This window comes from Hemiscyllium ocellatum, chromosome 18 (assembly GCF_020745735.1).
Source record: "Hemiscyllium ocellatum isolate sHemOce1 chromosome 18, sHemOce1.pat.X.cur, whole genome shotgun sequence".
Lineage (NCBI taxonomy): Eukaryota > Metazoa > Chordata > Chondrichthyes > Orectolobiformes > Hemiscylliidae > Hemiscyllium > Hemiscyllium ocellatum.
In genome coordinates this window covers 61276678-61304229 of record NC_083418.1, presented here as the reverse complement: position 1 = coordinate 61304229, position 27552 = coordinate 61276678, and the positions used below count along the sequence as shown (strand labels likewise).

At 41.6% G+C, this 27552-nt stretch overlaps 1 protein-coding gene and 1 long non-coding RNA gene across 3 annotated transcripts in view; both read right to left on the bottom strand.

Moving 5' to 3' along the window:
• chst1 (carbohydrate (keratan sulfate Gal-6) sulfotransferase 1) overlaps nt 1-22756 on the bottom strand; it is a 39364-nt gene extending 16608 nt beyond the window's left edge. The window contains exon 1 of one of the 2 annotated variants that reach the window (XM_060839073.1): nt 22643-22756. The gene's annotated coding sequence lies outside the window, so the exon portion shown is untranslated. Of the gene's footprint in view, nt 1-21335; nt 21370-22642 lie in introns of those variants that run through there. The other variant, XM_060839072.1, reaches the window with a different exon arrangement.
• The window catches only part of LOC132824254 (uncharacterized), a 427072-nt gene that overhangs the window by 306984 nt on the left and 92536 nt on the right, over nt 1-27552 (bottom strand). The gene's annotated exons all lie outside the window — the stretch shown is intronic.

Below are 27552 nucleotides of genomic sequence, written 5' to 3'. Positions count from 1 at the left end.
TGGCCATGCTAAATTGCCCCATTGTGTCCAGGGATATGCAGGCTATGTGGATTAGTCATAGGAAATGCAAGGTTACAGGGATAAGGTAGGGGTCTGGATCAGGGTGGGATGCTGTCCAGAGGGTCAGTATGGACTCTGGGCTGAATGGCCTGCTTCCACACTAAAGCGATTCTTTAAAGAAAACACACCAATATCAATAGTACTGGTAAACTCCAATGCAGCAGCCTCAGCATTCAAACACCTGCTCTTCAAGAACAATGCAGAAATTGACCTGTGTACCTTTTTGCTAACTTTTATCTTTTTTGACTCATTTCTAATCTGTGCAGGCAGATTCTTCTTGTGTTTAGTAGTTAATAAATTCACGCTTTGTTATTCAAGGAAGCCTGGCTAAATTAGTTCCCTTTAAAACATAAGTTCATGTGGGTCTAGGAGTAAGAAGGAAAGGGATTTTTAAAAAAAATTAATCTTGTCATGATCAACTTAAGGGTGGGTGAATAAATAAGCCAGGTCATTCCTTCTTGCCTGGGAGCTTAACAGTTTGGGGTATCCTGCCATCAACTGGAGATCCTTGCCCAATGTTTGATCATAACAAATTGGGGACTGTTTCTGTGATTTGAACAGAGATTGAGTAAACTGGAAATTTGATTGGGTAAATTATCACCTTGAACTAATTTCTTGAATTGTTCTGCTTTTGTAGAGAAATGCCTGCACTGCTACCATTGTAAATTTAGAGGAAGCTACTTTTGAGGATTTAAATGCTCTGTCCCCAGAATAGTCAAAAGATTTAGCTTAGATAAGAATGTCTCCCACAAGCAAGAAAACTCAATATTTTGTAAGGATGGCCAATGATTTATAAATGGGGGACACTAACAGCATTCCAAACATACTAAATGGTGAAGGGGTGAATGACAGGGGAGGGAAAGAGAGGGGAGGAAATAATCACAACTATGACTCAGCTCTGTGTGTTGAAGAAATTCATGGAGCTAAATGCTGATAAGTCTGCTTGACCTGATGGATTGCATCTTAGGATTTTGAAAGAAGTAACTACTGGAGTCACTGGTGATAGTCTTCCAAGAGTTATCTGATTCTGAAAATAATCCAGAAGCTTGGAAAACTGCCAATGTACTAACCGTTATTAAGAAAGTTTGTAAAAAAAAAAGTAACTATACTGTAAAGACCATTTTTCTAATTTCTATTGAGTATAGTCCTAACCTGTTTAATCTTTGTTTACAAGACATCCCTCCATACCAGGAAGCATCCTATTTGGTAGTCACCCCTGTGCCGCAGGTAAAGAAAGGTACTTTCTCACTTAAAGTATTCCTAACCAGACAAAAGGATACACAACAACAAAAGAGCTTTCAACCTGAATGCTGGAATTCAATCATAGTCAAAAAGAAACATAATTACAGAATCTCAACTAATTTAAGGACTGGGAAATGAACTATTCAATTAACAATGTCAACACTACTGGTAAGCTCCACTGCAATGGCCCATTCAACTAGCTGCTCTTTTCGAACCAGTTTAGAGACTGATCTGCTTTTTAACATTTATATTTTCAGATTCGCCTCTTATTTCTAAACTGTATATATGTTTGACATTACTAATTCTTGCATTTAGTAATTAATAAACTCACTTTTTGTTAATTCAAGAAAATCTAGTTAAATTGGCAACTTTAAAACAAGTTTAAATGGGTCTGGGAGAAAGGCCTAAACAAAGAGAAATCCTTTCAAAATGAATCTGGTTGCAACCAACTGAGGGTGGATGAATGATGAAGGAGAGCCAGTTCATCCACCCTCACTGGGAACTTAACAGTTTGTGACTGCCTGTCCAGAACCAAAATGATTTAAAGAATGTAATTTGATGTCTGATAATAACAATCTTAATTCATTAATAGAGATACTAAAAACCTGAGCCCTAGCACAGTTCCTTGTAGCAGTCCTTTTGTCACAGATGTCTATATTTACTGACTGTTAACCAATCCTGTATCCAGGGCAGGATAGGATTTAAAAAATTTTTTTTTGAATCGGCTTGTTTAGAGATGTCATTCCGAACCAAACAGATGCAACTTGAACCCATGCTTCCTGGTTCAGAGGTACGAATGCTACTATTTCATCACAAGCCTCTCCATGCTAGTATATTATTCCCAATTAAACAAGCCCTTAACTTGCCTGTCAATGTTTTATGTGTCTCTTTAATTAACACTTTTTAAGAATCCAGGTATATTACAACTTTCAGTTCTCCTTGATCTATATGACCAGTTTCATCCATAAAAGACTCAATTTTTTCAAAAACAATTTCTGTTTCATAAAACTATATTGACTTTGTCTGATCACATTATCATTTTCTAAAGGGACCATTAAGACTTATTTAATAATAGATACTAGCACTTTCTTGATGACTAATATTAATTGATAACTGGCCTGTGGTTCTCTGATTTATCTACCTTTCCTTTCTAGAAAAGCAGTGTTACATTTACTGATTCCCAATCTGCTGTTTCAGTTCTAAGGAACGATAACTAGGGCTGTAAACAGGGCTTTAAACTAACTGGGGGGGGTGAGTCCAGTTGTAGGGAAAATTAGAAAACCCAAATTAAAAGAGGAGTTAAGAGCACACTTTAGTGATGTGGCAGACGGTTACCAGACAATAAAGGTGAGCGACAGAACAGGTGAATGTCTTTATGCACCAAAGAATTATAAAAGAGTAGGGAAATTTACCAGTAGAACAAATTTAAAAGCTTTGTATTCAAATGCACGAAGCATTCGAAACAAAATTAATTCGTTAATGGCGCAAATAGGAACAAAAGGGTGTGATTTGGTGGTGATTACTGAGACATGGTTACAAGGAGACCAGATCTGAGAATCGAATATCCAAGGGTATTCAGCATTTCAGAAAGATAGACTGAAAAGAAAAGGCAGTGGTGCTATTTGCTGTGAAGGAAGGGATCCGTGCTGTAATGAGATATGACATAAGCACGGGAGATTAAGATGTGGAATCAGTCTGGGTAGAAATAAGAAATAACGAAGGGAAGAAATACTTGGTGGGAGTAATCTATAGATCCCCAAACAGTAGTTCCGCAGTGGAGCACAGTATATATCAGGAAATATTAGAGTCTTCCAAGAAAGATATGGCAATAATAATGGGTGATTTTAACATGCACATAGATTGGAAGAATCAAATTGGCAAGGGTAGTCTGGAGGTAGAGTTCATTGAACATATTAGAGATTTGTTTCTTGGAGCAGTATGTTGTGGAAACAACCAGGGAGCAGGCTACTCTGGATTTGATATTGTGTAATGAGGAGAGATTAATTGATGACACCATAGTTAAGGATCTTCGAGAAAATAGTGGCCATAGTATAATAGAATTCAAAATTCAGTTTGGGGTGAGAAAGTGGAGTCCCACACACTTGTTCTGGAATTAAACAAAGGAGATTACTTAGAAATAGAGACTGATTTGGCCTGAGAAGGTTGGGCAGGAAGACTAGGTAAGACAGTGGATAAGCAGTGGCAGTTGTTTAAGGAGGTATTCAATTCCTCACAACTAAAATATATCCCAGTAAGAAAGAAAGATAGCAAGAGTGGCGGGAGGGGGAGGTAAAAACATCCATGGCTAAACAAGGAGGTCAAGGACAACATAAAGTTAAAAACTAAGGTATACCATATTGCAAAGGCCAGTGGAAGACTGGAAGATCGGAAAACTTTCAAACATAAACAAAGATATACTAAAAAAAATTAATTAAAAGAGCTAAGGTAAATTACAAAAGAAAACTAGCACAAAAATGTCAAAAGGGATAGAAAAAGCTTCTATAGGTATATAAAAGGGAAGAGAGTCACAAAGGTGAATGTTGACCCCTTGGAAGATGAAACCGGAGAGTTAAAGTGGGGAACACTGAATTGGCAGAGATGCTAAATCAATATTTTGCCTGAGTTTTCACAGTGAAGGATAATAGTACCATTCCTATTGGAATGGGAAAGTCAGAGGCAATAGAAAGGGTAGAACTTAGAACAATCAATATCAGCAAACTATTAGGATTGAGGGCAGACAAGTCCCCCGCGGTCTGACGGCCTACACCCTAGGATATTAAAGGAAGTGATGGTGGAGACAGTGGATCCATTGGTTGCAATATTCCAAAACTCCCTGGACATGGGAAAAATTCCACTGAATTGAAAAAAGTGCTAATTTAACGCACTTATTCAAAAAGGGAGAAAGGCAATATGTGAGAAAATTCAGACCAGTTAGTTTAACATCTGTTTTTGGGAAAGTGTTATAAGCAATTATCAAGGACGCAATATCAATACATTTAGAAAGTCAAAATGCTATCCATCAGAGTCAGCATGGTTTTATGAAGGAAAATCATGTATGACTAATTTGCTAGAGTTCTTTGAAGATGTAACAAGCAAAGTGGAAAATGGGGATCCTTTGGATATAATATATCTGGACTTCTGGAAGGTGTTTGATAAGGTGCCGCACAAAAGATTAATTCACAAGATTGGATCATATTGGATTAGGGGTAGTTTATTAGCTTGGATAGGTGTCTGGTTGATGGGCAGAAGGTAGAGAATCAGGACTTTTTTTTATTGGATGGCAAGAAGTAACTAGTGGGATGTCACAGGGTTTGGTTCTTGGGCCCCAGCTATTTACAATCTGAATTAATCATTTGGATACAGAGATAGAAGGCTCTATAGCCAAATTTGTGGATCACACAAAAATAGGCGGGATGGTAAGTTGCAATGAGGATACAGATAGGTTAGGAGAGTGGACCAAAATGTGACAGATGAAGTTTAATGTGGCTAAGTGTAAGGTCATGCATTTTGGTTCGAGAAATGGGAAGTCAACCTATTATCTAAATGGGGAAAGACATTGGGGTGCTACAGTACAGAGGAATCTGGATGTCCTCATTCATAAGTCATAGAAAACTAGCATGCAGGTAAAGCAGATAATAAAGAAAATGAATGGAATGTTGGCTTTTATAGCTAAAGGAATGTAAAGGTACGGAACTATTGTTGCAACAATATAAGGCATTATCTAAGATTAGATTAGATTACTTACAGTGTGGAAACAGGCCCTTCGGCCCAACAAGTCCACACCGACCCTCCGAAGCGCAACCCACCCATACCCCTACATTTACCCATTACCTAACACTACGGACAATTTAGCATGGCCAATTCACCTGACCCGCACATCTTTGGACTGTGGGAGGAAACCGGAGCACCGGAGGAAACCCACGCAGACACGGGGAGAACGTGCAAACTCCACACAGTCAGTCGCCTGAGTCGGGAACTGAACCCGGGTCTCAGGCGCTGTGAGACAGCAGTGCTAACCACTGTGCCACCCACAATGGGGAGAGATATCGGGGTGCTACAGTACAGTACAAGGCATCGGTGAGACCACACCTGGAGTATTGGTCCCCTTATTTTAGGAAAGATGGAAGCAGTTCAGAGGAAGTTCACTAATTGATCCCAGAGGTGAGGAGTTTATCACATAATGAGAGATTGAACAGTTTAGGCCTATACTCTGGAATTTAGAAGAATGAAGGAAGATCAAATTGAGGTATTCAAGATAGTAATAGGTATGGATAAAATGGAGTGGAATGGATGCTCCCTCTAAGTTGAGAGGTCATGGTTTTAGGATAAGGGGTAGCAAAGTTAAAAGAGTTGAGGAGAAACTATTTTTCCCAAAGGACGGTGAATCTGTGTAATTCAATACCCTAACGTGCGGTGGATGCTGGGACAGTGAGTAAATTTAAGAAGGAGTTAGACCGATTTTTAATTGGTAATGGTTTGAAGGGTTATGAGGAGAAGGCAGAAGAATACAGGTAAGGAGCATATCAGCCATGATCAAATGGTGCAGCAGACTCAATGGACCAAATGGCCTAATTCTGCTCCTATTTCTTATGAATTTAAGAACTTTGGAAAATTATAGCCAGAACATCCATTATTTCTGCAGCTATCTCTTTTGGAACCATGAGTTGTAAGTCCTCCAAGATTTTCCAGTACTTTTGTTTTGTCTCTGCTAATATTAATTTTCTTCATTTTTGTATTCTTTTTTGCACCTGGGCTAACCTTTATTCTTGCACGAGACTTGTGTCTTCTACAGTGAAAACAGATAAAATATTAGTTCCTGCTTCTTAGGGACTAATGTTTACTTTCACTACACTTTTTAAAGAATTGTAATATCTCTTTCAATATGTTTAAATATTCCTGACTAATTTCCTTTTGTACTTTTTTCACCTTTCCATCATTTTTTTTGCTGATGCTTTGCATTAAAACAAAATACTCTTAAACCTCAGACGTCTTGCTATTCTTTACAACATGGTAAGCCTCTTCTCTTAATCTTATACTACCCTCAAACATTCCAGACCAAGCCAGGGATAGGTCATCCTGCTGAGATTTTGCTTTTCAGTGCTTTTGTTGTATATTTTGAATTGCTTCTTTAAATGGTTACAATGGTTGTTATATCTTTGAGTTTATTTATCCCATCAACCTAGGCCAGCTCTTCGCTCATATTTATGAGACTGGTTTTAAGTTTAAGATTCTTGTTTGTTATTGCAGTACATTGCTTTAAAATGTAACATGGAATTCAATTTCATTATGATCACTAGTTCCTGGAGGATTTTTTTTTACTATGATATTACTAATTGACCCCAGTGTTATTACACAAGATTTTGGCTGAAATAACTTTATCCATAGTCAGCTCCACAGTGTATTGCTCCAGGAAACTGTCATAAAAATTCAACTTTCTATATGGGCGGCACGGTGCACAGTGGTTAGCACTGCTGCCTCACAGCGCCAGAGACCCGGTTCAATTCCTGCTTCAGGCGACTGACTGTGTGGAGTTGCACATTCTCCCCGTGTCTGTGTGGGTTTCCTCCAGGTGCTCCGCTTTCCTCCCACACTCCAAAAGTGTGCAGGTTAGGTGAATTGGCCATGCTAAATTGCCTGTAGTGTTAGGTGAAGGGGTGAATGCAGGGGAATGGGTCTGGGTGGGTTGCGCTTTGGCGGGTCTGTGTGGCCTTGTTGGACCGAAGGGCCTGTTTCCACACTGTAAGTAATCTAAATCTAAATATATAACACTTGTCAATTTGATTGGTCTAGTCTGTTTAAAGTCCAGTATAGTTATTACACACTCCAATAATTTATTATTTAACGATCTGTCCAACAGCATAAATTACTCCCACAAATACTTTCTGATTCTTGCAATTCCTAAACTGCAGCCATACTGATGCTACTTAATTATTTCCTGAGCCAAGATCCTTCCTCATGAATGCCCATAATTATTTATTATTAGTGTTGCTCCTCCTCTCTTGTTCTTGTTTTTCTTGTGTTCTGGAATGATTGTTTCCTAACCGTGGTCACCTTGTAACCCAGTCTCTATAATGGTGATTGGACTTAATCCATTTATTTCCATAATAATTCCTTATAAAAGGAATTGCTGTTGTCTGAGATTAATCCTGATAGAAATGGTAAGAGTTGTGATTTGTTTTGGTGGGCAATCTGTTCAGAATGGAACTTTAGATGCAGCTAGCAAGGAAACTCAATGCTTGCTACTGATTATACATAGAGAATGGAGGACAGACCACATCAGTTACTGAGGAGAAAAGATGTGAAGAGTTGGACACTTTGAGGGTATATAAAGTGCGATTGCAATAATATATGAATAATGGCAGAACAATGTAAGCAATAATATCAAATTATAATTCAAAAGGATTTATCATCAATTACAGAAATAAAAATCAGAATGCAGTTCATTTGATTAGCTTGGAGGAATCATAAGAACAGGTATGTTCTCTCTTAGTAGTATTTGACCAACATATTGTTTGACGAATATCATAACAGAATGAGGTGAGGAGACTCCAGGCAAAAATTGGCCAAAATCACAGACTTGGACTGTAACTGGGATTCTACATCAATATTAATGGGAATAATGCATCACACAATGGGACAATAACAAAAATTGTAAATGACATTAGGACAGTAAGTAGGATTGTCCATGGCACACTGAGACAGTAACTGGGATTGTACATGGCACACTGGGACAGTAACTCGGATTGGCATAAAATATCTTATGATACTGTTTCAGAAATAATGAGGGGGTTTTCCTGGTGTCCTGGTCAATATTTAGTCAGTCAATGCCACAGAAACAGATTATCTGCTTATCAAATAATACCAACTGGCTACCAACCTAAAGCTTTGAAGTGGGAAAATATCCCAAAGCAGTTTTCAGGAACATTATCAGTAAAACAATGCAGACACCGAGTAACTGAAATATGTATTAGCATAAGTATTCCAAATCATCAGAAAAAAGGATAGGAATTCAGGATCAACTTATAAAGAAAGTTGAGGAAATGGAGAGGATCAGGAAAGGAATCACAGAATTTGAAGATTCATGGAGCTAGAGGAAATTTGGGGAGTTGAAGAAGTGGAGGCAATTCAGAACAAAAATGACAATTATAACATTAAGATTTTATTGTTCCTGGAGACAATCAAGGGCAGCAAGAACAATGGTTATGGATGAATGGCATTAACATAGGCAGCACAGTGTGGATGATTGCTGATTGATATAGGGTGAAAGATGGGAGGCTGATCAGGTGTGTTTAGAGTAGTCAAGAGGCAATCAAAGTATAGCTGAGGGTCCATGCAAATTCACTGAGGTAGACGGATATGGAAGCTAGAGAACTTGGGAAAATAACAAGTGATATCTTGCAAAGTGTCCATGTTAGAGGAGGAGATGCTGGACATCTTAAAACATATAAAGCAGGATAAATCCCCAGGAGCTGATCAGGTGTATCCCAGACCTTTGTGGGAAGCTAGAGAAGTGATTGCTAGATCCATTGCTGAGGTATTTGTATCATTGATGGCTATGGGTGAGGTGCTGGAAGACTGGAGGTTGGCTAATGTGGTGCCATTATTTAAGAAAGGTGGTACGGAAAAGCCAGTGAACTACAGAGGGGTGAGCCTGATGTCAGTGGTGGATAAGTCATTAGAGAGGATTGTTAGGGACATGATTTACATGTATTTGGAAAGGCAAGGACTGATTAGGAATAGTCAACAGTGTGCCACAAGGATCAGTGCTGGGTCCACTGTTTTTTGTCATTTATATAAATTATTTGGATGTGAAAGTAGGAGATATGGTTAGTAAGTTTGCAGATGACACCTCTCGTGTTGGACTCCACTAACCTGGGGTAAAAACCTTGGTGTCGGTGGCTGAAGGGGGACCTTATCGAAGTTTATAAAATCATGAGGGGAATGGATAGGGTGAATAATCAAGGTCACTTCCCCAGTTAGAGACACATCAGAATATAAATCACAATGAGATGCCAGCCAGACCATTTATCACAGTGAGACACTAAATAACATTGAAACAATAACATGCTTAGACAGTCACTGGATTGTATATTACACTGAGACAAAAATCTAATTGAGATGCTATCTGGACCATGTATCACATTGAGACAATAATCAGAGCATATTGTCACATTGAGATGCTCATTGGATCATTTTTAACACTGGGGCAATAACTGGATGGTATATATACTAAATTGAACTGTATATCACACAGAAATAATTAATAGACCATATAACACACTGAGACTACATCACACCAAGATACTATGACTTGATGGGCTATATACCACACTGACACAATACCAGATTATATATTATACAGAATCAATAACTCAATTCGATAGCACATGGAGACCATAAATGAAGTTAATTTCACAGTGAGACTATAACTGAACTGTATATCACATCGATTCAATAATAGTATACCACACTGAGACAATAACACACTGGGAAATTCACCAGATTGAATATCACGCCAGGGTACTCACCAGATTGAATATCACACTAGGGTACTCACCAGACTGAATATCATACTGGGACAGTCATTGGACCATATACTATACTGGGACAATATCCAGATGGCACTTCACACCAAGCCAATAACTGGACCATATATCACAAAGGAACAATAACTGGATATCAATAACACACGGAGACAATAGCACACTGAGAAGGCAATGAACTATACATCACATCCAAATCATTGATATAAATGACAAAAAGTAGTGGACCCAGTGCTGATCCTTGTGGCACACTGTTGCCTGTACCTAATCAGTCTTTGCCTTTCCAAATGCATGCAAATCGTGTCCCTCACAATCCCCTCTAATGACTTATCCACCATTGACATCAGGCTCACCCCTCTATAGTTCACTGGCTTTTCCATGCCACCTTTCTTAAATAATGGCACCATGTGTGCCAACCTCCAGTCTTCCAGCACCTCACCCATAGCCATCAATGATACAAATAACTCAGCAATGGATCCAGCATTTACTTCCCGAGCTTCTCATAAAGGTCTGGGGCTTTATCCTCCTTTATGCATTTTAAGATGTCCAGCATCTCCTCCTCTAACATGGACACTTTGCAAGATATCACCAGTATTTCCCCAAGTTCTCTAGCTTCCATATCCGTCTTCCTCAGAGAATTACCAAACTATATAACACACTGACATATCAGCCCATGACAGGCTACAAATCACACTATGACTCTCAACAGACTGTATATCACACTGAGACCATAACTGGGCAAAATATCACACTGGGAAAGTAACTGAACTGTATATGACACTGAGACCATCACTGGACTGGATATTACACAGAGACCATAACTGGACTATATATCATACTGGAGGAGAAAGTGAGGTCGGCAGATGTTGGAGATCAGAGCTGAAAATGTGTTGCTGGAAAAGTGCAATAGGTCAGGCAGCGTCCAAGGAACAGGAAATTCGACGTTTCGGGTATAAGCCTGAAGAAGGGCTTATGCCTGAAACGTCGAATCTCCTGTTCCTTGGATGCTGCCTGACCTGCTGTGCTATATATCATACTGAGAAAGTAACAGGACTGGATATCACACTGAGACTGTAACTGGATTGTATATCATACTGAGACAGTAACTGGACTGTATATCACACTGAGAAGGAAACTGGACTATATATCACACTGAGACTATAACTGGACGGGATATCACACTGAGACTATAACTGAACTATATACCACACTGAGACTAACTGGACTGTATATCACACTGAGATTGTAACTAGACTGTATATCACGCTGAGAAAGTATCTGGACTGTACATCACACTGAGACAGTAACTGCACTGTATTCCACACAGAGAAAGTAACTGGACTATATATCACACTGAGACAGTAACTAGACTGGATATCACACAGAGACCGTAACTGGACTGTATATCATACTGAGACAGTAACTGGACTGTATATTACACTGAGACTGTAACAGGACTGGATAGCACACTGAGACCATAACTGGACTGGATATCATACTGAGTCAGTAACTGGACTGTATATTACACTGAGACGTTAACAGGACTGGATAGCACACTGAGAAAGTAACTGGACTGGATAGCACACGGAGACCTTAACTGGACTGGATATCACACTGAGACTGTAACTGGACTGAATGTCACACAGAGACTGTAACTGGACTGTATATCACACTGAGACCGTAACTGGACTGTATTTCACACGGAGACTGTAACTGGACTGGATATCATACTGAGACAGTAACTGGACTGTATATCACACTGAGACTGTAACTGGACTGGATATCATACTGAGACAGTAACTGGACTGTATATCACACTGAGACTGTAACTGGACTGGATATCATACTGAGACCGTAACTGGACTGTATATTACACTGAGACCATAGATGGACTGTATCACACTGAGACTGTAACTGGACTGGATATCACACTGAGACAGTAACTGGACTGTACATCACACTGAGACTGTAACTGGATTGGATATCACACTGAGACCATAACTGGACTGCATATCACACTACTGTAACTGGACTGGGTATCACACTGAAACCGTAACTGGACTGTATTTCACACGGAGACTGTAACTGGACTGGATATCACACTGAGACTGTAACTGGACCATATATCACACAGAGACTGTAACTGGACTGGACATCATACTGAGACTGTAACTGGAACGGATAGCACATTGAGACTGTAACTGGACTGTATATCACACTGCGACCATAAATGGACTATATATCATACTGAGACTGTAACTGGACTGTATATCACACTGAGACCATAACTGGACTTGATATCACTCTAAGACTGTAACTGGACTGTATGTCAAACTGAGAAAGTAACTGGACTGGATATCACACTGAGACCGTAACTGGACTGCATATCACACTGAGACAGTAACTGGACCATATATCACACAGAGACCGTAACTGGACTGGACATCATACTGAGACTGTAACTGGACTGGATAGCACATTGAGACTGTAACTGGACTGTATATCACACTGAGACCATAACTGGACTATATACCACACTGAGACTGTAACTGGACTGTATGTCACACTGAGAAAGTAACTTGACGGTATGTCACACTGAGACCGTAACTGGACTGGATATCACACTGAGACAGTAACTCGACTGTATATCACATAGAGACCGTAACTGGACTGGACATCATACTGAGACTGTAACTGGACTGGATAGCACATTGAGACTGTAACTGGACTGTATATCACACTGCGACCATAAATGGACTATATATCATACTGAGACTGTAACTGGACTGTATATCACACTGAGACCATAACTGGACTTGATATCACTCTAAGACTGTAACTGGACTGTATGTCAAACTGAGAAAGTAACTGGACTGGATATCACACTGAGACCGTAACTGGACTGCATATCACACTGAGACAGTAACTGGACCATATATCACACAGAGACCGTAACTGGACTGGACATCATACTGAGACTGTAACTGGACTGGATAGCACATTGAGACTGTAATTGGACTGTATATCACACTGAGACCATAACTGGACTATATACCACACTGAGACTGTAACTGGACTGTATGTCACACTGAGAAAGTAACTTGACGGTATGTCACACTGAGACCGTAACTGGACTGGATATCACACTGAGACAGTAACTCGACTGTATATCACATAGAGACCGTAACTGGACTGGACATCATACTGAGACTGTAACTGGACTGGATATCACACTGAGACAGTAACTCGACTGTATATCACATAGAGACCGTAACTGGACTGGACATCATACTGAGACTGTAACTGGACTGGATATCACACAGAGACTGTAACTGGACTGTATATCACACTGCAACCATAAATGGACTATATATCATACTGAGACTGTAACTGGACTGTATATCACACTGAGACTGTAATTGGACTGTATGCCCAAAACGTCGAATTTCCTATTCCTTGGATGCTGACTAACCTGCTGTGCTTTAACCAGCAACACATTTTCAACTGTATATCACACTGAGACTGTAATTGGACTGGATATCACACTGTGACTGTAACTGGACTGTATATCACACTGAGACTGTAACTGGACTGGATATCACACTGAGACAGTAACTGGACTGGATATCATACTGAGACCGTAACTGGACTGTATATCACACTGGGACCATAAATGGACTATATATCACCCTGAGATCATAATGGACTGTATATCACACTGAGAAAGTAACTGGACTATATATCACACTGAGACTGTAACTGGACTGGTTATCATACTGAGACTGTAACTGGACTATATATCACATTGAGACCATAACTGGACTTGATATCACACTGAGACTGTAACTGGACTGTATGTCATACTGAGAAAGTAACTGGACTATATATCACACTGAGACCGTAACTGGCCTGTATTTCACACGGAGAATGTAACTGGTCTGGATATCACACTGAGACTGTAACTGGACTGTATATCATACTGAGACCGTAACTGGCCTGTATTTCACACGGAGAATGTAACTGGTCTGGATATCACACTGAGACTGTAACTGGACTGGATAGCACATTGAGACTGTAACTGGACTGTATGTCACACTGAGACCGTAACTGGACCGTACATCACACAGAGGCCGTAACTGGACTGGACTTCATACTGAGACTGTAACTGGACTGGATATCACACTGAGACTGTAATTGGACTGTATATCACACTGCAACCATAAATGGATTATATATCATACTGAGACTGTAACTGGACTATATATCACACTGAGACTATAATTGGATTGTATTTCACACTGTGACTGTAACTGGACTGTATATCACACTGAGACTGTAACTGGACTGGATAGCACATTGAGACTGTAACTGGACTGTATGTCACACTGAGACCGTAACTGGACTGTGTGTCACACTGAGACCGTAACTGGCCTGTATTTCACACGGAGAATGTAACTGGTCTGGATATCACACTGAGACTGTAACTGGACTGTATATCACACTGAGACTGTAACTGGACTGGATATCACACTGAGACTATAATTGGATTGTATTTCACACTGTGACTGTAACTGGACTGTATATCACACTGAGACTGTAACTGGACTGGATATCACACTGAGACAGTAACTGGACTGGATATCATACTGAGACCGTAACTGGACTGTATATCACACTGGGACCATAAATGGACTATATATCACCCTGAGATCATAATTGACTGTATATCACACTGAGAAAGTAACTGGACTGTATATCACACTGAGACTGTAACTGGACTGGATATCATACTGAGACTGTAACTGGACTGTATATCACACTGAGAATATACATGGACTATATATCACATTAAGACCATAACTGGACTTGATATCACACTGAGACTGTAACTGGACTGTATGTCATTCTGAGAAAGTAACTGGACTATATATCACACTGAGACTGTAACTGGCCTGTATTTCACACAGAGTCTGTAACTGGTCTGGATATCACACTGAGACTGTAACTGGACTGTATATCATACTGAGACTGTAACTGGACTGGATAGCACATTGAGACTGTAACTGGACTGTATGTCACACTGAGACCGTAACTGGACTGTGTGTCACACTGAGGTCGTAACTGGCCTGTATTTCACACGGAGAATGTAACTGGTCTGGATATCACACTGAGACTGTAACTGGACTGTATATCACACTGAGACTGTAACTGGACTGGATATCACACTGAGACAGTAACTGGACTGGATATCATACTGAGACCGTAACTGGACTGTATATCACACTGGGACCATAAATGGACTATATATCACCCTGAGATCATAATTGACTGTATATCACACTGAGAAAGTAACTGGACTGTATATCACACTGAGACTGTAACTGGACTGGATATCATACTGAGACTGTAACTGGACTGTATATCACACTGAGAATATACATGGACTATATATCACATTAAGACCATAACTGGACTTGATATCACACTGAGACTGTAACTGGACTGTATGTCATTCTGAGAAAGTAACTGGACTATATATCACACTGAGACTGTAACTGGCCTGTATTTCACACAGAGTCTGTAACTGGTCTGGATATCACACTGAGACTGTAACTGGACTGTATATCATACTGAGACTGTAACTGGACTGGATAGCACATTGAGACTGTAACTGGACTGTGTGTCACACTGAGACCGTAACTGGACTGTGTGTCACACTGAGACCGTAACTGGCCTGTATTTCACACGGAGAATGTAACTGGTCTGGATATCACACTGACACTGTAACTGGACTGTATATCATACTGAGACCGTAACTGGCCTGTATTTCACACGGAGAATGTAACTGGTCTGGATATCATACTGAGACTGTAACTGGACTGTATATCATACTGAGACTGTAACTGGACTGGATAGCACATTGAGACTGTAACTGGACTGTATGTCACACTAAGACCGCAACTGGACCGTACATCACACAGAGGCCGTAACTGGACTGGACTTCATACTGAGACTGTAACTGGACTGGATATCACACTGAGACTGTAATTGGACTGTATATCACACTGCAACCATAAATGGACTATATATCATACTGAGACTGTAACTGGACTATATATCACACTGAGACTATAATTGGATTGTATTTCACACTGTGACTGTAACTGGACTGGATATCATACTGAGACTGTAACTGGACTCTATATCATACTGAGACTGTAACTGGACTGGATAGCACATTGAGACTGTAATTGGACTGTATGTCACACTGAGACTGTAACTGGACTGTATGTCACACTGAGGGCGGCAAGGTGGCACAGTGGTTAGCACTGCTGTCTCACAGCGCCTGAGACCCGGGTTCAGTTCCCGACTCAGGCGACTGACTGTGTGGAGTTTGCACATTCTCCCCGTGTCTGCGTGGGTTTCCTCCAGGTGCTCCGGTTACCTCCCACAGTCCAAAGATGTGCGGGTCAGGTGAATTGGCCATGCTAGATTGCCCGTAGTGTTAGGTAAGGGGTATGGGTGGGTTGCGCTTCGGCGGGTCGGTGTGGACTTGTTGGGCCGAAGGACCTGTTTCCACACTGTAAATAATCTAATCACACTGAGACCATAATGGACTATATATCACACTGAGACCATAACTGGACTTGATATCACACTGAGACTGTAACTGGACTGTATGTCACACTGAGAAAGTAACTGGACTATATATCACACTGAGACTGTAACTGGACTGTATGTCACACTGAGAAAGTAACTGGACTGGACATCATACTGAGACTGTAACTGGACTGGATAGCACATTGAGACTGTAACTGGACTGTATATCACACTGCGACGATAAATGGACAGGAGGGGGTGGAGTGGCCTTGTTGGTAAAGGAGGATATTCAGTCCCTTGCGCGGGGGGACCTAGAGTCAGGGGATGTAGAGTCAGTGTGGATAGAGCTGCGAAATACTAAGGGTAAAAACTCCCTCTTGGGAGTCATCTACAGGCCCCCAAACGGTAGTCTGGATGTCGGATGTAAGTTGAATCAGGAGCTGAAATTGGCCTGTGGTAAAGATGTTACTACAGTTGTTATGGGGCATTTTAACATGCAGGTAGACTGGGAGAATCAGGATGGTAATGGACCTCAAGAAAGAGACTTTGTGGAGTGCCTCAGAGATGGATTCTTAGAGCAGCTGGTGTTGGAGCCGACCAGGGAGAAGGCAATTCTGGATCTAGTTTTGTGTAATGAACCAGAATTGGTCAGAGACCTCGAAGTGAAGGAGCCATTGGGAAGTAGTGACCATAATACAATAAGTTTCAATCTGCAATTTGAGAGGGAGAGAGTACAGTCGGAAGTGACAGTACTTCTGTTGAATAAAGGGAACTATGGAGCTATGAGTGAGGAGCTGGCCAAAGTTCAATGGTGCAATACCTTAGCAGGGATGACCGTGGTGGAACAATGGCGGGTATTTCTGTGTATAATGCAGAAGTTGCAGGATCAGTTCATTCCTAAAAGGAAGAAAAATCCCAGGAGGAGGCATGGGCGGCCGTGGCTGACGAGGGAAGTTAAGAAACATATAAAGTTAAAAGAGAAAAAGTATAACATAGCAAAGATGAGTGGGAAAACAGAGGACTGGGAAGCTTTTAAAGAACAACAGAGGATTATTAAGAAAGAAATACGCAGAGGAAAATGAGGTACGAAGGTAAGCTGGCCAATAATATAAAGGAGGATAGTAAAAGCTTTCTCAAGTATGTGCAAGGCAAAAAAATGGTTAGGACTAAAATTGGGCCCCTGAAGACAGAAACAGGGGAATATATTACAGGGAACAAAGAAATGGCAGAAGAATTAAATGGGTACTTCAGATCTGTGTTCACTGGGGAAGACACAAGCAATCTCCCTGAGGTAACAGTGACTGAAGGACCTGAACTTAAGGGAATCTGTATTTGCCAGGATTTGGTGTTGGAGAGACTGTTAGGTCTGAAGGTTGATAAGTCCCCGTGGCCTGATGGTCTACATCGCAGGGACTGAAGGAGGTGGCTCGGGAAATCGTGGATGCGTTGGTGATGATTTTCCAGAATTCGATAGATTTGGGATCGGTACCTGAGGATTGGAGAGTGGCTAATGTTATACCACTTTTTAAGAAGGGTGGGAGAGAGAAAGCAGGAAATTATAGACCGGTTAGTCTGACCTCAGTGGTGGGAAAGATGCTGGAGTCTATTATAAAGGATGAGATTACGGCACATCTGGATAGTAGTAACAGGATAGGACAGAGTCAGCATGGATTTATGAAGGGGAAATCGTGCTTGACTAATCTTCTGGAGTTTTTTGAGGATGTAACTCTAAAGATGGACGAGGGAGATCCAATAGATGTAGTGTACCTGGACTTTCAGAAAGCTTTTGATAAAGTTCCACATAGGAGGTTAGTGAGTAAACTTAGGGCGCATGGTATTGGGGGCAAAGTACTAGATTGGATTGAAAATTGGTTGGCTGATAGGAAACAAAGGGTAGTGATAAACAGCTCCATTTCGGAATGGCAGGCAGTGACCAGTGGGGTACCGCAAGGATCCGTGCTGGGACCGCAGCTTTTTACAATATATGTTAATGATATAGAAGATGGTATCAGCAATAACATTAGCAAATTTGCGGATGATACAAAGCTGGGTGGCAGGGTGAAATGTGATGAGGATGTTAGGAGATTACAGGGTGACCTGGACAAGTTAGGTGAGTGGGCAGATGCATGGCAGATGCAGTTTAATGTGGATAAATGTATGGTTATCCACTTTGGTGGCAAGAACAGGAAGGCAGATTATTACCTCAATGGAATCAATTTAGGTAAAAGGGCAGTACAGAGAGATCTGGGTGTTCTTGTACACCAGTCAATGAAGGCAAGCATACAGGTACAGCAGGTAGTGAAGAAGGCTAATCGCATGCTGGCCTTCATAACAAGAGGGATTGAGTATAGAAGCAAAGAGGTGCTTCTGCAGCTGTACAGGGCCCTGGTGAGACCACACCTGGAGTACTGTGTGCAGTTCTGGTCTCCAAATTTGAGGAAAGACATTCTGGCTATTGAGGGAGTGCATCGTAGGTTCACGAGGTCAATTCCTGGAATGGAGGGATTACCTTACACTGAAAGACTGAAGCGACTGGTCTTGTATACCCTTGAGTTTAGAAGACTGAGAGGGGATATGATTGAGACATATAAGATTATGAAAGGATTGGATACTCTGGCAGCAGGAAACATGTTTCCGCGGATGGGTGAGTGCCGAACCAGAGGACACAGCTTAAAAATACGGGGTAGACCATTTAGGACAGAGATGAGGAGAAACTTCTTCACCCAGAGAGTGGTGACTGTGTGGAATGCTCTGCCCCAGAGGACAGTGGAGGCCCAGTCTCTGGATTCATTTAAGAAAGAGTTGGTAGAGCTCTCAAAGATAGTGGAATCAAGGGTTATGGAGATAAGGCAGGAAGCGGTTACTGATTAGGAATGATCAGCTATGATCATATTGAATGGCGGTGCAGGCTCGAAGGGCTGAATGGCCTACTCCTGTACCTATTGCCTATTGTCTATTGATATCACACTAAGGCCGTAACTGGACTGGATATCATACTGAGTGGGTTAAAATCTTCTAGGAGAAAGTGAGGACTGCAGATGCTGGAGATCAGAGCTGAAAATGTGTTGCTGGAAAAGCGCAGCAGGTCAGGCAGCATCCAAGGAGCAGGAGAGGCAACATTTCGGGCATGTCCGGAACTTTCGGCTCATGTCCGAAACGTCGACCCTCCTGTTCGCTCGATATCATACTGAGACAGTAACTGGACTGTATATCACACTGAGACCGTAACTGGACTGTATATCATGCTGAGACTGTAACTAGACTGGATATCACACTGATACTGTAGCAGGACTGTATATCACAGACCGTAACTGGACTGGATATCACACTGAGACCGTAACTGGACTAGACATCACACTGAGACTGTAACTGGACTATGTATCACAATGAGACTGTAACTGGACTGGATATCACACTGAGACAGTAACTGGGCTGTATATCACACTGAGACTGTAACTGGACTGTATATCACACTGAGACAAGAACTGGTCAATGCATCACATCAACCATGACTGAGCCATATATCATACAGACTGTAACTAATGTAAATCAAACTGAGACAATAATTAGACTGAACTCGCAGAGAATAAAACACTAGTTGAGCTGTTTCACCCACAAATACTACTAGAATAATACAAGGATACACATAGTACATACAGATAGCTGGCCTCACTATCTCACTCAATAGAATAATATCTGAACTTTAAAACCCTGCACTACTGCAGTCTAGTTAACATGTATCATTAAGATATGGAGGGATTTGAAAATGAAGAAAATTAAAATCAAGGCATTGCTTGACTGAAAATAAAAACAGACCAGCACACACAGTGGTGGGTTATTGGGACTTGGTCCCAGTAAGCAGAAAGGCAGCAGAGCTTTCAATAATGTGAGGTTTATGAACTTAGAATGTAGGGAGTCAGCTAGCAATGCGATGGAATAATGTGGTTTAGTCAAAAATTATCCAATGTTAGCAAGAGGAAAGTGACATCTATATTTAAGCATTGACTTAACAATCATTTTAATTCAATCCAGACAGCTGACCATTTACAAAACCATGTTGAAATCGTACGGGATCTTCGAGATGTAATTGACTTTAGCAGTCAGGAATGAATTGTTCCTGTTGCAATGTGAGTTTGAGAGGCCAGTCACTGCATATTACTCGAAAAACCCAGTGAAACACAGTCTGGAAGCTGTAGATGCCCAAGCTACAGATGATATTATGACTCCTTGCTAGAAAGAATACTTCTGGTCATTAAAGTGAAATTAAATTAGAACAACTCAACAATTCGTTGCAACTCTGCAAATCAGGACTAAAAATAATTTAGTATTATAAAAATACACTTTTTTTTACCAGACATTGCTGGATGACCACTACACACGCGGTACGACTAAGAGACAAGTGCTAACCCTGCGCATTAAGTAGGGGACAGCGGCTACCCAATCGGAGGGCTCCTGTGACGCAATGGCAGTGTACCTACCTCTGACCCAAGCAGCACCCCCGTTCAAATCCTACCTGTTCCAGAGTTGTGTAATAACCATTACAGGGCGTTTAACCACAGTTTAGAAAACTTGGTGGGGGCTCAGGGATTGGAGGACTTTGAAACTGATCTTGCGGTAATGTGTGCAAATAATTGCTTTCTTTGCATTTGGTAAATGCAATTCTGGCTGAATCGTCCTATACAAAGGATATTCCCAATGAAATGAAAGCCCATTAAAACAGACCTATATTTGTAATGTACATACAACAGTTTTAAATGCAGGTTAACCAGGGCTTCGGGGAAGTCTGATGACACTCGTTCCTAGCTCGATTGTCTTGTGAGAAATTATTTCAACTGATTTTTTTTTAAAAAAAGCGTTGGCTCTGGTGTAAATATTCCCCAGATTTCTCACCAGTTCTTGTGTACGTCGGTATGTTATGGAAACAATTTTAAACTGTCTGGCTTTTAATGGGGGTGCATTGATTTTGCCACGGTCTCCGCGCTGCTCCGCTATATAGCTGTTTCACGGTCTGTTTGCTGCTGCTGTATTTTCGTTCACTATTGAAGTTTTAGATGGTGAGAGAAGGGCTTGAAACGCCCTCTAGTGAGCACAGCTATTCTGAGTCTCGTCCAACACATGCTGGGGGCGAGGTCAGATATGGAAAGCAGACATTGTTTATATAGATCATTTGAAACTCTGGCTTAATAAAATTATGCTTATGGAGGGTTGAAGCGGGAGTGGTAGCTTTCTTCCTTCAGAAAGTCCTGATATACTTCATCTCCTGCTTCTCCTCCCTCTGTGACACTGATTTGGCCAGCTCCCTCTATCTCTCTGTTATCACTTTTTCTCTGTCTCCCTCTCTCTCACACGGCGAATCGATATTCCACCACTGGTAGACCAACTTTTCCACTTCCTTCCCCCGTGTCCCGGTTGACCGGGTGCAGCCAGTCGGTAATTCACTCCGTATCCCCGTGGAGTCGCTTCGGGATCCCCATAATCCGGTATAGCTGATCCGGATCGCGGTAATCCGGTGCATTCACTCCATATCAAACAGCATTCAGTTTGTGATCCCGGATAAACTAGTGCAGACAATCGAGATCGCGGTAATCCGGAAGTTAGTCCCGATCTCAGTAATCCAGAGCAGGCAATCCCGGTAATTCAACACATTCACCCCGGATTCTGGTTAACCAGGCAGACTCAGTCGGTTAACCGGCTGCACCCCGTCCGTGACCCGGTTAACCGGCTGCACCCCGTCCGTGACCCGGTTAACCGGGCGCACCAAGTCCGTGACCCGGTTAACCGGGCGCACCAAGTCCGTGTCCCTGTTAAACGGGTGCACCAAGTCCGTGTCCTGGTTAACAAGATGTAACTCTGTCCGTGTCCCGGTTAATGTTAAAGATATCTGAAGTCCCGGCTTGGGGAGGGTAAATTACGTTTGTAGCTGAACTAAGAGGTCGGAGACTGGCTGACTCGCCCCTCCCAGCCCCCGAGCTCTCACTGCAGCCGCCAGCCCGATGTGTGTGGGTGCTGGTCCTGGGACAGCTTACCTTTCCTCCCAGCCGAGTCCCGAACTCACCCTCCCAAAACCCAACCTTCCGCCCGCATCCCAAACCACAGCAAGCCCCATAACTCAGCAGTGCCTCATCCCTATTAGTTTAAGCAACAGGATCTGTCCTCCGCTCTCACTCACACTTGCCAATTGGCAGACCCCTTCTCACCTTCCCGGGGCTTGCACAGACAAAGCATCGTTTCGAGCAAGTGTGTTTCTCCTGGAGCATCCCTCTCGTTGTAAATGTTGGTAGCTGTCTGCCCGTTCGTCTCTCGGTGCCGGGTGACCTGACCAGTATAGGAGACGCAAACAGATTCCATGTGACAGTGATGCTGAGAGGGATGTGTTGGAGCCCGCGCCTTACTGACTGTATGAGAGTGCAGGCATTAACAATGTCGACATCTTCAGTAAACCCCCTCCCACAGACTCAACACGCAGTTACAAATACACTCACAGTAACACGGATTGATGCATACAGAAACAAAGATAGACGATGATATGAATACAGACACACTGAGACACACATATAAAAATATATAACTTACAATTTCAAACACTGATACATATTCACACGTTAAGATACATATTCACATACACACATGCACACTCAGACACCCAGATGCATAGGCATACACATTACACATGGAGTGATACATATAGTGTCACACGCAAAGGTACATATAAACATGCTCACACTGATACTGACAGCACAAACCTATATATATATATATATATACACACACAGCCATATACCACCCTCACCCACACCAACACTCACATCCACATCACCTTCACAGTCACATACAGATACTTTCACACACATATACCAGCACCTCATACATAAATGCCTACACTCACAGACTCACACACATATCTCTACACTCCATGTGGAAAACTCTTTTGTTACTTTATAAAACCCGGTAATGTTTATACCCTACAGATGAAAACATTTGTTTACGTAGTGTTGTTTCACTGCACTGCACATCTTAAAGCACTTAACTACCAGTGAAGCACTTTTGAAGTGAAGGCACTGTTGCAATGTAAGAAATAGACTTAAATATTTGTCACTGTGGTCATGCAGTACATTCAAATATATGGGAGGACGTTGGATACCAAACATCTTCCAAAATCTTACTTTTTGATTTGGAGAGAGAGAGAGAAAATGATTTGTTCATCTAAAAAAGAGCAAAGAAAGGAGAAACAGAATTCAGAAGAATGGATGTTGGCAGAATTGCTAGACTATGTTCTCAGGATGCCCTTATACATTTTGAATCCAGAGAGTTCTGGTGAAGGTAACAAAGGTCTTGTGAAGTATGAAAGAGTAAGTATGAAGATTGCACCATCTTTTCCTTTGGGTTATCGCAAGCATTTGAATTCAAGCACCAGGCACCTGTGTGGAATCCTTAATGTGAATCTGTCGATCTTTTTTACAACAAATAAAAGTTTTTCAGACAGTACACACAGTTTCGATCTGTATTTAATCAGATAAATTAATTACAATTATCTAAATTCCTACCTGTCCCGACCACTAGCCTAAACACAGATATTTTATGCATCTTTTTTGTTAATTGTTTGTAACAAGGGGATTGGCCAGCTCTCAGCTGGTCTTCTAAAATCCTGGTTCCACTAGGCACACAACCCTTTGCAATCACGAAACGTTGCTACCACTGACTTTACTACCAGGTATATAATAAATAAAGAAATTTTCTTGCCTTGTACTCCAGAGAGGCTAATTTTCCTTCACCAAGTCATCCTTTATTCTCACATGGACAGTCCTTGCCACTGAGCCAGCTCCCTCAGAGCCAGCTCTCAGAGTAAACAAGATATCTGACACTCCTGTTCTTACTATGCCCGAAACATCATCTGTCCTTATCCTCGGATGCTGCCTTACCTGTTGTGCATTTACAGCGCCACCCTTTTAGACTCCTTATCTGTCAGCCAGAAAGAGTCTAAAAGAGAAATGAAGTTAATGAAATTTGGGGAAGGAGCTGAAAACAATGGCAGAGATCCAGGCAGAGCGGTTGGGCTGACAGCCACCTTGATGGCCATGATTTGGAGATGCCGGTGTTGGACCGGGGTGTACAAAGTTAAAAATCACACAACACCAGGTTATAGTCCAACAGGTTTAATTGGAAGCACTAGCTTTTGGAGCGCCGCTCCTTCATGATGGAAGAGCGGCGCTCCGAAAGCTAGTGTGCTTCCACTTAAACCTGTTGGACTATAACCTGGTGTTGTGTGATTTTTAACCTTGATGGCCAATTGTGATGCATGTTCATTGTTGTATCAAGAAGGAGTTTGTGTTTCAGGAAGTTGTGGATGTCAACAGTGACCTGCCATGACAGTTTGATCCTCTGACTATAGATCTTGTGTTGAAATCTTACCTCCTTTTAACTGGATTTCTGTCTCTTCCCTGTGCAATTGCGTGGTGCTGAGGGAAAGGCAGCTGGTGCTGATATTGCATTAGATTAGCTAAGACGTACTGAATAGAAATAGACAATTCAGGTCCATGCCAGGATTTTTGCCCCATTGAAATCTCATGCCATCTTTCCTCATTTAAATTTATTATTGTAATGTTATATTTCCCTGAACTTCATTTGCTTGTTTAGCTTCCCCTTAAATGCAACTCCTTCAAACACTCCCTTTGGTAATAATTTATGTCTAATAGAATGATAGAGATGTGCATCATGGAAAGAAACCATGCCAACCAGATATCCTAAATGAATCTCGTCCCATTTGCCAGCATTTGGCCCAGATCCCTCTAAACCCTTCCTATTCAGATATCATCAATATGCCTTGTAAATGTAACTGTACCAGCCTCCACCACTTCTTCTGGAACTCATTGTATACCTGCACCACCCTCTGTGTGATAAAGTTGCCCTTTAGCTCCCTTTCAAATCTTTCTCCTCTCATCTTAAACCTATGCCCTCTAGTTTTGGACTCCCCCAACCCTGGGGAAAAGAACTTGATTATTCACCCTATCTATGCCCCTTAGGATTTTATAAAATTCTTTAAGGTCAGCCCTCAGACTCCGATGCTCTAAGGAAAATAGTCCAAGCCTATTCAGCCTCTCCCAATAGCTCAAACTCTCCAACCCTGGCAACATCCTTGTAAATCTTTTCTGAACCTTTTCAAGTTTCACAATATCTTTCCAATAGCAGGGAGATCAGAATGAACGTAGTATCACAAGAGTAGCCTGTACAGTTGCATCGTGACCTCCTATATTCCATGCACTGACCAATAAAGACAAGAGTATCAAATGCCTTCTACACTACCCTATCTACTTGTGACTTCACTTTCAAGGAACTATGAACCTGCACTCCAAGGTCTCTTTGTTTGGCATCATTAAGTGTATAAGTCCTGCACTGATTTGCCTTTCCAAAATATAACACTTCACATTTATCTATATTAAACTCCATCTGCCACTGCTCTTCCCATCTGACCGAGGTCCCATTGTACTCTGAGGTAACTTCTTCACTGTCCACTGCACCACTACCAGCAAACGTACTAATCATACCTCCTGTATTCATATCCAAATCATTGCTTTAAAGGGTAAAAAGCAATGGACCCAGTGCTGATCCTTCCAGCACCCCGCTGGTCACAAGCCTCCAGTCCAAAAACTACCCTCCACCCACCGCCCTCCGTCTCTGTATTCATATTATTCTTTCCATAGTGAACTTTCTTCTGAATTCCCTATTTCATGTCTCAGAGACCGTCATAAATACATTTTGGAAAGAAATCTAATCTGGCTTTAAAATGGATTCAAGGAATCAAAATGGCTGCCAGAAATCCTATGACTATCCAGGTGGATTCAGTTGGTATTGGGAACGGGCTACACTTATTTCAGAAAAGAAATTTCAAATGAGCTTTGTTAAATTCAATGAACATTTGCAATGGTAAATAGAAACTCCTGAACATTGGTATCACCTGTAGGTATGATCAGCTCTTCCAATCTCACCAAATACCTTGCAGTATGAAAGCAATCCAAGTTAATGGTTGAGATGGTTGAAAAAATAATTCCTTCAGCTGTGTCCCAGACCTAGGCTAATCAAACATCGAACATGATGTGCTGTTTCTTTGGGTTCCAGTGAAGTGTCATTTTGGACTGGAAATGTGAGTGATGGTTCTCTCTCGAGACGTGCTGTCAGACAGGCTGAATTTCTCAAGCATTTATTGTTTTAGTTTTAGATCTCCAGCATTTGCAATATTCAGCTTCTGTTCTCCTAATTTGAAAGCATGATTCAACAGTGTTTGGGATAGCAGTCATTTTACATTTTGAGCTGCGAGCAACCGTTTTGCGTCAACATCACGAGAGAAACATCTTGAAGCAGACACGGTTTCTCGGCAGGCTTGCTGTATGGAACAGGCTACCTAGCACCACCATCTGCACTGCCAGAAGCATTCAGGAAAAAAGCCTTCACTCACTCCAAGGACACCTATGGGACCAAACCCTGCAAATAGATGCAGAGATGGATGATGTTGTGTGCAGCACAGCGGACTTGGCAGATGAGACAATTGTTGGCGCAGTGCAATCTTCACCTGAGAAGCCCGAGGAGGCTGATGACCATGAAAAGCCCGACGAATGCTTGCCCATACACCTGTCTGTTTCCCTCGCCCTTGCTGCAAAGACAGTGGTAGAACTCCAGTAATTTTCACTGCAGCACAAAAACATGTTTGACTGCATTGACAACATGGCGGACTGTTTCAGAAAATCATTCCAGAGCTAATGCCCAATATTCCTCAATGCAAATCTCTGGCCTTTTGCAAGGTCAGGCCATTGTAAGCAGTTTGAATACAGCCCTTTTCTAATACATTAACTGTCTTACTATTGTCAGGAAGGGTCACTGGACCCAAAATATTTGCTCTGATTTCTCTCCACAGATGCTGCCAGAGTATCAGAGACTTTCCAGTAATTCTCTTTTTGTGACTGTTTTACTGTGCTTAATCTGGCATATGAATCAATTATTTTTTGCTGTAGAGTATGTTTGCAGACATATCTCAGAAGGATGTATTCATGTGGGAATTGGGCCTCTTTGGCTTTTACAAAGCTCCACTTAACATGAACTTGTGGGTAAATCCTTG